This window comes from Peromyscus californicus, unplaced genomic scaffold (genome assembly GCF_007827085.1).
Source record: "Peromyscus californicus insignis strain IS unplaced genomic scaffold, ASM782708v3 Scaffold_9__1_contigs__length_137607984, whole genome shotgun sequence".
In the NCBI taxonomy this organism is placed as follows: domain Eukaryota; kingdom Metazoa; phylum Chordata; class Mammalia; order Rodentia; family Cricetidae; genus Peromyscus; species Peromyscus californicus.
Genome location: NW_026294617.1, coordinates 52057248 through 52069543, shown reverse-complemented (window position 1 = coordinate 52069543; position 12296 = coordinate 52057248). Strand labels below are relative to the sequence as shown.

General features: G+C 36.6%; 1 long non-coding RNA gene across 1 annotated transcript in view; it reads right to left on the bottom strand.

Moving 5' to 3' along the window:
- Positions 1-328: 328 nt before the first annotated feature.
- LOC128106282 (uncharacterized) overlaps positions 329-12296 on the bottom strand; it is a 55281-nt gene continuing 43313 nt past the window's right edge. Inside the window, exons 4-6 of the long non-coding RNA XR_008216647.1 lie at positions 9611-9687; positions 6931-7082; positions 329-1064 (exon numbers count right to left, since the gene is read on the bottom strand). This is a non-coding gene — a long non-coding RNA (uncharacterized LOC128106282). The remainder of the gene's footprint in view (positions 1065-6930; positions 7083-9610; positions 9688-12296) is intronic.

Below are 12296 nucleotides of genomic sequence, written 5' to 3'. Positions count from 1 at the left end.
GCATATCACTGAACTCTTTATACTACTCCAAATACATGACAATTTGGTATAAGCTGATTTAAGCTTTGTTGGAAAGAATTGTCTACAAGCCTCAACTGTTTATTCTGCTATAGCATGCATTTTAGCAAGAAGAGCTTGAGGAATGCCATGATGAGATGGATAGAGTGCAAGGGTTCATCCTCAAATATACGGACTTTAACAACCTGTATCTAATATAAAGCACCTCATTCTCTGGGTTCCTGTTGTCCACTCCTTTATTTTGCTTGCAGAAGCAGTAACACACAGTCACACACACACCAATACTCCACACCACTATCAGACAAAGTACTCTATTTCTGAAATAAATGTATTTTGTCTGTGAGATAATAAAATGTCCAAAGTAAAACGAGTTACTGTAGCAATCTTAATCAAAACACACTAATTACTGAAAACCAGGTTATTGTCAACTTGGCCTGTTTTACTAAACATAAAGTATTATAGTGCATAATTCAGAAGCCAAGACTATGACCATGGCATTATATAGACAGAATATAAATATTTACAAACACATGCAATGAAAGGTCAGAATGTAAGTGTTCAGTAGTATAGGTAAAGGAGGAGTAAATAGTGCTAAAATGAAGAAGAGAGTGACGAAATTTAGGTACAACAAGATTAGAATTAAATAATCTAAAGTTAATAGCTTACTCAGTAAGTGAAGTCACATGCCTGCCACTCCACCGTTCAAAGAGCAGACAATAGAAGAAAGTTCAAAACGTTTATGGTGCTGGAATGAAATCCATAGCTCTATCCATTCTAGATAAGCATTATGCCACTGAGTTTCTCCTTGAGCCCCAGAAGAGGTGCTTGGAAGAGTTGGTTTATGAAGAACTTAGAAAATGTCTGTCCTTGATAACAGTTGGCCACTTTCCTCTTTGAGCTTGGAAGGAAAGCAGCAGCCAAGGTGAATTAGACAGTCCCGCTGTTATTCCCCCAAAGAACTGCCACAGATGGGGCCGTCAGTAAACATATGGGGCAAATACTAAATGTCAGGGATTCTGATCCTCCAAATGCTGTAATTCTTCCATCTGAAAACATAGAGAAAATGATTTTCATGTGATTATAGAGCTGAGCTTTTCTTGTTACAGTATTGAATCCAAATATGTGGTAATTTATGTCTCTGGACTATCCAGTTTCTGGGTCCTGGTGCTCCAGACAACATCAGGGATGCATGGTAGGATCCCTCTAGTGGCATGGGTCTCAGGCTGGACCAGCCATTGGTTGATCACTCCCACAATTCTGCATCACCTTTAACTCCAGCACATCTCATAGCAGAACAAATTGTAGGTCTAATGTCTAAGGTGGATGGGTTGGTGTCCCAGTTCCTCCAATGTAAGTCTTGCCTGATCACAGGAGATGGCCAGTTCAGGCTAAGAATCCCCTAGTGCTAGCTAAGACTCCTAGCACTATCGCAAGACTATTTTTTGCTCAATAAAACACTCAATAAAGTTATTGATCTCACATTAACTTAATGTTTTTGGGTCAACTGTACTACAGGATATCCAATTATAAAATATAATTTTTAATCAATTAAGGTTATACTTATACATACATGCAACAATAATAATAGAAAAAGAGTCAGGGGCATGGGCAGGGGTGGAAAGAGGGTATGTGAAAAAAAGCTGAAGGGAAGAAAGAGAAGATGTAAAGTGATACAATTTTATTTTAATTAAAATGCATAAAAATAAAGATAAAGGTGAAATAAGAGTATTATAAGATTTCAAATATAATAAATATATGACATAGGAAGAAGAAATAAATATTTGGCAATATTTTACTATAATTTAATATTATGCTGGAATTCAAACGCTGCACAGACATACGAGTTATGTCACTGTCTAACAAAAGCACATCAAACAGAAAGATTCCTCTCTCCCTTGTGCACGTAGAGATGATCATAATGAAGAGCCATTATAAATTGTTATAAAATCTGATAGGCATTCTGGAAACCCACAGGTCTAAGTGATCAATGAAGGGCAACAAAGCCTCACAGAAGAAACTGGCTTGTTTTGTATTCTGAAATCTAAGTAGTGGCATCCACTACACAACTCAATTTAAATATGGGTGGTAGGTCAACAGCTAAAGGTGCCAAATAATTCCTAGGATATTTGTGGTGTATATTACACTCATGAGTTCTGTTATTAAACTATAATTAAAGTAAGTAAATTACAATTTTAAATTGTTATGTTTTCTTGAACCAATTATTACTTTTTTATTTATTCTTCTCTCATACATCCTGACCACAGTTTCCCTTTCTTCCACTCCTCCTAGTTCCACCCCCATGCCCCCCACTCCACTCCCCTCTCCCCCAGATCCACTCCTCCTTGGTTTCCCTTCAGAAAAGAGCAGGCATCCCAGGGATATCAACCGAACATGGCATAGCAAGTTACAGTCAGACTAGACACAAACTCTCATGTCAAGGCTGGGTGAGGCAACACTGGAGGATGAGAAGGGTCCCAAGAGCAGGCCACAGAGCCAGAGACAGTCCCCACTCCCACTGTTAGGAGTCTCACAAGAGCACCAAGCTACAAAACATTAACATATATGCAGAGGACCTAGCTCAGATCTATGCAGGGTCTGTGATTTTTCCTTCTGTCTCCACGAGCCCCTATGAGCCCAGGTTAGTTGATTTTGTGAGTTTTCTTGTGGTGTCCTTGATCTCTCTGGCTACTACAATTCCGTCTCCCCTCTTCCGTGGGGTTTTCCAAGTTCTGCCTAATGTTTGGCTGTGGGTCTCTGCATCTACTCCCATCAGTTACTGGATGAAGTCTCTCTAATGATGACTGGGCTAGGCACCAATCTATGAGTACAGCAGAATATCATAAAGAAAAGTCAATGAAATGACTGTTACATGCTTTAACAATTGATAATTAGCTTTCTCCCTCAAAATAATAAATGCATGATTATGAATGAATCACAGAAATACAAAAAGCATGTGAGATAGCAAAGTATAGATAAGGCATGGTCTCACCAGAGATAGCATTGCAGTAATTATCAGATGTCTTTCCTTTAAAGAGCCCATGACAGGACCGGTCACTTCAATGTAGACTTTGGGTTCATCTCACACTTTGGGTGTTTATCTTCTCCTTGAGTATCTGAAATTTATTTTTGTATTTCCCTATTGAAGAAGTCACCATTTCACACCCATGTGTACCAGTTTTCATTGTGGGATATTAAATACCTCCCTTCTCAATTTAGATTTTCTCTGAATAAGGGGATTTAGGGTTCACAACTTGTTTCCAAACCTAAATTTGAGGAGAACATCATACATGATTTCTTATTGCTAAAATCCTTCTATTTTAAGTGATGCTTAGAGATGAAGTGAGCTTTCTTGATTATGGGGCATGGTCTCATAATCCGACCAAACAATGCTATATCCCACCCACCAATGCTACATAAGACCTTTTCTTTTTCAGAATGTTTAAGTTCCTGAGCCAGCAATTCATCATGCAATAATTATGTACTCAGTGGGAGGCAATTCTGAGAAATCACTGCCAGCTGATTTCTATGACAGGAAGTTCTTAACCATGTTAAGCACAGAATGATCTGCTCTACAAGAAATGTCTGTGACTTTCTTTTCACACATAGTGACTTCTCTGGAAGTTTGTGAGTAATGCTGGAGAGAGTTCTTTTAATTGTGTCAAGGAGTCACAATGAAGACTGTGTAGATGCAGATAGGCTTACCAGTATTTGATATTTCCTCCATATGTGAGTCAATCTGATTTGTTTATCAAGTGCTAGAGACAGGAACTAAAAAGTAATGATGCACTACAGAAAACTTTCCTGGCTCAGATTCATACAAGTTTTCTACATCTATTAATCTACAATGGCTGGGTCATAAGTGCATATTCCTTTAAATATTACTTTTGAAAATGTATGTTTAGGGGGCTGGGGAGATAGCTCAGTTGGTAAAATGTTTGCATTGTAAGCACAAGGACATGGGTTTGACCCTCAGAAAAAGGCTGGGTACAGTAGTGTGTGGTTTTAATCCCAGTTCTGGGAAAATGGAGATAGGAAGATCTTTGATCAGTCAGTCCAGCCTACTTAGTAAGTTTCAGGCAAGTCAAACACACACACACATACTATATATATATGTGCACATGTTAGTATGCATATACATAATAAAATTTCAACAAATTCCATAGGATTCCTTCCTATAATTAGTAACAGTTTCCAGCTAATCCTGGGGTATTATATGTGAGGATACTATGTGTACAAACAAGCATAGTTAAAGTTTTCCATAAATTGAAGCACTCTATTAACATAATGTTTCAGTTCTCTTTTGCTTTTCATGTTTAAAAGTTTACTTTGATAGAATATTTTGGGAATCAAGTGTAATAGTTATCTCGTTGTCAATTTAATACAACACAGAATCACCTGTGAGGAGAGTCTCAATGAGATATGGTCTATGTTGAGTTAGCCTATGGGCATGCCTGTGGGGATTGCCTTAATTAAGTTAATTTATATATCAAGAACTAGCCCACCCTGAGTTGCACCATTGACTGGGGATGGCATCTTGAACAGTATGGGAGTGGAAAAACAAACGAAGCTGAGAACAGGCATTTGACCAGGCGAACATGGATGCATTCATTGCTTTGTCTTCTTGACTGTGGATGTGTTGTAATCAACTGTTGAAGTTCTTGCCTTGACTTCTGCACAATGATGGACTGTGGTCTGGAATTGTAAGCTGAAATAAATCCCTTTCTCCCCAAATCTAATTTTTGTCAGGGTAATTTGTCACAGAAACAGAAGCGAAAGTAGAAACAATGGTATATTAGTGTTTGTGTGTGATGTATTTCATATATATGTATATATATACACATATATACATAGTAAATGCAATTTAAAAATAAAGGTAAAGCAAAACATCAAATGGAAATATACTGGGTGGTTGCTAAAGGAAAGTATTAATATAATAATAGTAACAAAATTTAACATTTGTTAGTGGTTTTTATGTATATGGAACTAATTTGTGCTAATAAGAATCCTACATAATTGATTAAATTGACTTTTATGTAAATAATGAAATTGTACTTTTGTTTTCTATTACGCTTCCTAACTCTTTTCAAAGGGTGCATTTAAGTAAAAACTGCTTCTCCTTTGTTCACAAAAACTTGTAAAGCAGCTTTGTTATTGATTTTACACTCTATCCAAAAAGGTTATGTTTCTCTTGTTTCTCCAAAATCATCCTTTAACTTTTCAGGGTGAACAACATATAAATACTCTTTTCTATTTAGATACCATTTACCTGATCTCCCAAGGGGCTGTTGGACACCTAATAAGCACAATTGGCACAATGCATCAGCTACACAGCATGGGCTAGAATTACTTCTGCTTGAGCTTGGGCAACTTAATTTTTCTGACTTTAAGCTAGGGGCAATGATAGTATTATCTCAGAGAGGTATTTGGACAATCAATGGGCTAATATAATGCTTGAGTAGAATAAGGCCTGGCATAATTTCTTATGCAGATTGACAGATTATGCCTATAGTTTACAGTAGTTTTCTATGTTATGGCAACTAGTAAATATGACAATTTCTTATACAAAGCTATACATCATGATATACGTATGCCAAATGACTGAGTCATTGAATAATTGCAAAGCTGAGAGCGGACAGCTGAAATCTCGAGGAAATTCAGCTAAACAAGGAACAGGCTTGCAAAGCATGATGCGAATTAATTTTAAAAACACATTGAGATAAATGGAAATTATCAATAAGAGAAAATGGAACCATCTGGAAAAAAAGAACTGAGAAATATTAGCCAGAGATAGGAAAGATGTCTCTAGAATGAGCAGGGGATGAAGCAGAAATGCAGACAGCAGAGGAAAACGAGAGAAAGATAAAAAGTTGGAAAACTGGTGTGAGAACAGAGTTCCACAGGAAGATTTAAAACAGTAGTTTAAACAGCTCAGCGTTTAGGTTGGCACCAGAAACCAGCCTCAGATAATAGCAGGCAGACAAGCATGAAGTCGCGATGAGCGTCTGCTCACAGACTATTTGGGACTCACTGATGCGGCCATTTCACAAGAGATGTCAAAGAACATTTAAGGAGAAATGGAGGATAGTGTACACACAGGATTTTTTAAAATGTTTATCGTGATATTTACTCATCACCATAACATATGAAAATATTGTAAACTATAGGCATGATCTTTCAAAATTTTGTTTAAATTGATATATATATATATATATATATATATATATATATATATATAGCCACATTAGATCAGAAATATGTGGAGAGGATACTTCTCAGCATCCAGTTTTATTTCCCTGAAGCCAATTCTGCTTGCATGCCAAGTAGATGTTGGAAAATTTCCATTGACTATTACACAAATTTCAAAAAGCCAAAGCATTGAATCAGAGGATAGTTTATGGCCCATTAACAATACATTCGCTTCTCAGAACTGTAAACACGGCCTTATGGATCTTAATGTAATTGTTTAGGATGAGTGTGTTGGCAAGCTCTGTTGGAGTCTGTTAACACAGTCTGGAAAGCAACATGTTTTAAGCAAATCTGCAAAATGTTACCAACTCATTAAGCTAAGCGCTTTATGGCTCAGTGTTCTAAAGCAATTTTGTGAGACACTTCTGAACAAGGCTGTATATTCATTTCTGGTTCTGTCATGATTGATGTGCATAGGAGGGGCCACTGTCCTTGTCACATTAGGCTGGCATGTCATCGTTTGTTGACTTTTGCCTAAGAATTCTTTATTTTATCCTGCACACAAGTCAATAGTGCAGGCAGGCATCTATGCACATCCTGTGGAAGAGATGCCGCTATATTTAAAACACAAAGATACTTCAAAAGCCACATTCCATATATGCAATATCATATTAACAGACACCTGATTTCCTACACATGCTTTTAAATTTAGCTTGTTATCGATACCTGGAATTAATTAGAAGGTTGTAAGAGATCACTGTAGTCCAACCTGTACTTAGTGAAGCAACACATTCAATAGCAACTCCAGGGGATAGACTGAAGTCCTGTACCTATAACATGAGGTTTCATGATTCAGTTGGAATGCTCTCAGTTGCAAACTGAAAAGAAAGCAAAACAATTCAAACAAGAGGAGAATTAATTCTCAATACCGAAACTTCAGTGGTTTGTCATTGTAGCCTATTGGTTCAGTATTAAGCTCTGTCACATTTCTTATCCCCCACCCACTTTCTTTCCTATATTTTTTTCCTCTAGTTCTGGGAATTGAACCCAGAGACTAGTATCTGGCTGGCATGTACTCTACTACCAAGCCACATTTTCACCCTCTCTCTTTATCTCTAAATCTTACCATTATACTCCCCTCCCACCCCCACGATGGCCTTTTTCCTCCTCTGTTTTTCTCTGCAATGCCACTCAGGGTCTCAGTGCTACATACTAACATTTCTATGGCCAGGTTAAAGGGCACTTTGGTTCCCAATGGTTCAAGCCAATGCTCTACATCTGAGTATTTTACACTTAATTGCATCACAGATTTGTCTCTAAGTGAGGATGGAAGAGATGAATGCTCAAGTTACCATACTAAGTGATGAACCCAAGTTGACTCAACAACCTCTCAGAGCTGACCTGAGTACTTTTCATTATTTTTACTCTCTTCATCTTTGATAATACATTGAGACACATCACATTCTTGCCTAGTCAGCTGAGACCCTCTTTCTAATGATACTAACCAACACAGCATCTATTCAGATTGGCAGTAAGGCTTTCTTTAGAACATTCACTAGAGATGTCTCTTTTTTTTTCTAGTTTTTCCCTTTCAAAATCATTTTCCATGTTGTTATTAGTGTGATTAACTTTAAATGCGTATTTCACTCTACCCCCACCCCACATCAACCTATTGTTTCTTCCATTCAAGATCTGTCTATTCTGTTTCCACCTCAAATTTTACCTTTCTTGTTGAGATCATCTGATACCTGTTACTAGCCCATAATTTCTTCTGCCTTCATTTCTCATTACACCAGATCTAACATGCCCCTGTTTTTCACTAATAGTGACTATCTAAAGGATGCAGACCACATATTATCCATTTTGTATTGTAAAAATACTGAGCATAATATATTGTCCCAGATAAGATATTAATAAACATCCACCAAATATAACTTCTGCAGTGCTGAATAATCCAATATTAATAGTCGATGTTTTAATGGTACAATGTTGGCAAAATTGCTCAAGCAAAGACAAATATATGTCTATGTAAGATTTTATATCTGCAGGAGGGTCTCATCCAGATGGCAGCAGGAGATAATTCTATATAATTATTTTGCATGTTTGTAAATTTTATGTGACAATGGCTAATTTTATTCTGATCTGTTTTTCATTGAAAACCGATAACCATGAAATACAATGATAAAGCCTCTCCTTGGAACAAAAGTTTGTTTTCTTTATGGTATATTATAAATGTTGAGGCTTCCTAAGCTTAAATATTCTCTTCTGCACTGCATGCGCAAGCAATAAACAACTTTGTCCATCTCAAAGGTCTTCAGGAATCTGGGACATAGGACAACCCCTGTGAGGATGTGGTGATATTCTGGCTGCTCCTACTGTTGCAAACAATACCTTTGCCTCAGACTCAGGTATGTGTGCCTTCAGTTAGCAGCATTCATAAATCTGCGGGTAGGGTAAAATCTCAGAACTCCCCAAATTCTTAGCCTGTGCCACAAATAGGGTCAAAAGCATATGTTTACTTCTACGACTTGGATTTTTGCAATGGCCTATTCCATGTCAAACTGAATCTGATGGAGTTCCCATCTTAGTCTTGGATGATCTCCTTAACAGCATTTTAATTGCCTTTGATAGATGTTCTAGTTTGTTTATAAAATCTATAAAGTTTAGTAATAGTCAACAAAAAGAAAATTTGACAAGTGCCTTGAATGAACTAGCATATTAAATCCTGTGCTCTGTTTACCTTTAATACCACCCCATATCCAGGGGTATGAGGAAAGACTGCCAGGTCTTTCTTAATCTGGCATTCTCACTTTCTACTATACTTAATTACAGTTTTATTTCTAGAGAAACATTGCATATTAAGCTTTCTTTCTTTTATATTGGCTGCTGATACGATAATATTGCCACATAATTGATGATGCAATATAAACCTTTTATACTATTATTTTATGACCTCTCAATTTAATTTTGTATACCAGACCAAGAAAGATTTCAAAATGGAAATTTGATGAAATTGTTTCTGAAACACCCATCACTGACTCCCTCTGGCCTCTGGATAAATTCTGTGCTTCAATCCAATAGCTGTATTTAAAAAGACTTTCAATGACAGTCAGCGTATTAAATATGAAGAAGGGAATTTCTTTCCTGGACATAATTTTGGGGGTTAGGCTATGAAAACTGGAATGGTACCAACTGAGGGAACCATGTCCCTCATCCTTTGCCACTTCACTAAGACTGTCTCTCATCCACAATGTCCTGGTCCTCTATAACCTAGTTGTGTTCCATGAAACAAGGAGAAAGGAGAGGAAAGATAGGCTACCTTTCTCTTAAATCTACACATATAAATTTGTTCAGATCCATTCTACTTTTACTCTATCAGTTGTAAATTAGACCAGTATGGTAATACCTGTTTGCAAGGAAGGTGGAAAATTTGAAGTGTGCTCTGTGTATTCTGCAGGCCCAGCTGAAAGTTCAGTTTAATGTCTACAAAATGATGGAGAATGCAGAATGGATTGTTGGCACTGGTTTCAGCTTTTGCCATCTTAAATACATAGACTATTCATAAATTAGCTCTTGTTTTTTCTTTAACAATAACAGATAGTACCACAACCCCATGAAAACATTACCAAAATACACTACATATTGTAACATTGCTTTTGTTTAAAATGTGACTTCCTTAACTGGACAAGAAGTTTTTCAACAACTGCGACTGTGTTTGACTTAAGTATATAAAGGGCACTGTTTAACAAAATGGTTGCTTCTAACCATTGAGTGAAAATGATTGAATGATTAAATACAGTGCTGAAAAAGTACTGCATTTTTTCACAGTAACACCCACATTTTACACAGGAAGAAACTTGGACTTAGACAATTAGACAGCTGGAGCAGCGTGGAGGTGACCAGCCCAGACCCTCCTTATGCCTAGGACACTAAAGTCCAAGTATCTTTTCATTCCACTCTCCTGAGACACTTCCTAATCTTATAAAATTTTAAGGACATTAAAATATGCAATTAAGATCTATCCCAGTTGCATGATTCCAGATACACCAGTTCTCTTTGTTCCCCCACCCTCCATGGGAAATGAAGAAAGACTTCTGAGATGCCATCCAGGCAGGATTTCTCAGATTGTGGAAAAGATGATCAGGGGACATTTTAGTTAAGAAAACAATAACAATGTTTTATTATAGAATTCTTCTCAAGGGCTGGACACATCTGTTTCTCTGGGCCTTTTAACCAATTTCATTAATTAACAATTTCGTGCTGACTTTCAGAAGTCATCCTCTTCACACTGTAGAAACAAGAAGACTAGGAATAAATGTGGACAGCTGATTTTGTGGTACTTTCAGCACTTCTTTTCAGAACTGCTTCCACCTGGGTGGGGAGAATTGCCGCTCTTTTGCGTCTTTGCTGATGTTTTATCTTCTCACAGTCATCCTTAATACAGTTTCACAAGAATTGTATACTGATAACCAAAATTGTTGTACAGTTAAAAAAGAAAAACACTTGATAATGTGAAAACTAACCAAAAAATGGTGACAGAGGTAAAAAAGAGTCTTGAATACAAAAGGAATTGTAAGCAGTAAATTTGCATTCTTATTTCAAATATATTTTGGTTGATATACCCAAATCCATTTGTTTTCTTCCTCTTCTTCTTCTTCTTTTCTTCTTCTTCTTCTTCTTCTTCTTCTTCTTCTTCTTCTTCTTCTTCTTTTTCTCCTCCTCCTCCTCCTCCTTCTTCTTCTTGTATGTGAAGAAAAGTGAAATTCTTGTGTTTAATTAAAACACACACACACAATTGGATGTATGAAACTATGAGATGAGAAGATTTTTATGTAAATAATGGAATTTACATAAAAATACTTTAACTTTTTGATGTTTTAAACTATAATACACACACACACACACACAACACACTTGTAATTGTGTGAAAATTATCCTGTGGCAGTTAATACACTGACTTTTGCAGCTTATACACACCTGATCTTGCCAATATAGTTATTTAAAATTATATCAACTCTCTTTGCAATGTTTAATTGGAATCTTTAAATTGCTCAGGAGCCTCAAAACCTCATTGATTTCTTTTCCCTAATAAAAACTTTTGGCTACAAACCTCTAAGTGTTAATTGCTTTACTGACCAATGCTCCAAGTACTAAAAGGTTGTGAATGGACTTGATGCCAGATTCAGTTACACATTTACAAAATATTTACATGATACAATATTATATAATCCCGTGGGATTTACTTCAGGATTCTTGTACAATATTTACTTTAGGATAAAATGACTTTTTGTTCCCTAAAGCTTTTGAAATCTGGAGGTGCTGGCAGTGGTCAAGGTTGATGATACACATTAGAGGAAATGAGCTGTGCTAACTACAAAATTTAAGTTGAAACTGAGAGATGTTTTCATTTCTCTAATCTCTAGACACTCATCTGAGTGGATCAGTCAGTCAGCTGACATAGTCCACACAAGATGTTGAATCCTGAATCACTGACAAAAAGCTATTAGTATATTTACATGTGTATTAAATGTGGATAGATGCAGAATACCTTCCGTGAAAAATTTATGATGATAGAAAACAGTATATGCTATCTAATAATTCATTATTTTTATATGTATGAGTTTTTCTTACATGTATATGTGTACTACATGCCTATGTGGTACCTGTGAATGCCAGAAGAACTAGTTGAGTCTTCCGGAACTGGAATTACAGACATGTATTATATTCTATGTAGGAGCTGGGAATCAAATCTGGCTCCCCTGTAAGAGCAGCAAGTGTGCTTTTAATTACAAGCCCTTCCTCTAGCCCCACAAAAGTATATATTCTCAATTCTGTCTTTTCTCTACATGTCTCTGTCTCTCTCTATTTCTCCCCCCGCCCCTCCCCAAACACCAAACAACAAAAAACAAAACACTGCACAAGCAGCATGTTAGCAATGGATTTTTAATTATTCCAATGGGAAGTGAGATTTTGTCCCTCTGTCAAAGAAAAAAAAACAAGATGGGGGTATGAGACAAATTTCCATTTTATTATCAACTTCCAGTCTCCAAAGGGGAGCCAGTGTAATGGTCCATGATATAAAGAGAAGCAAG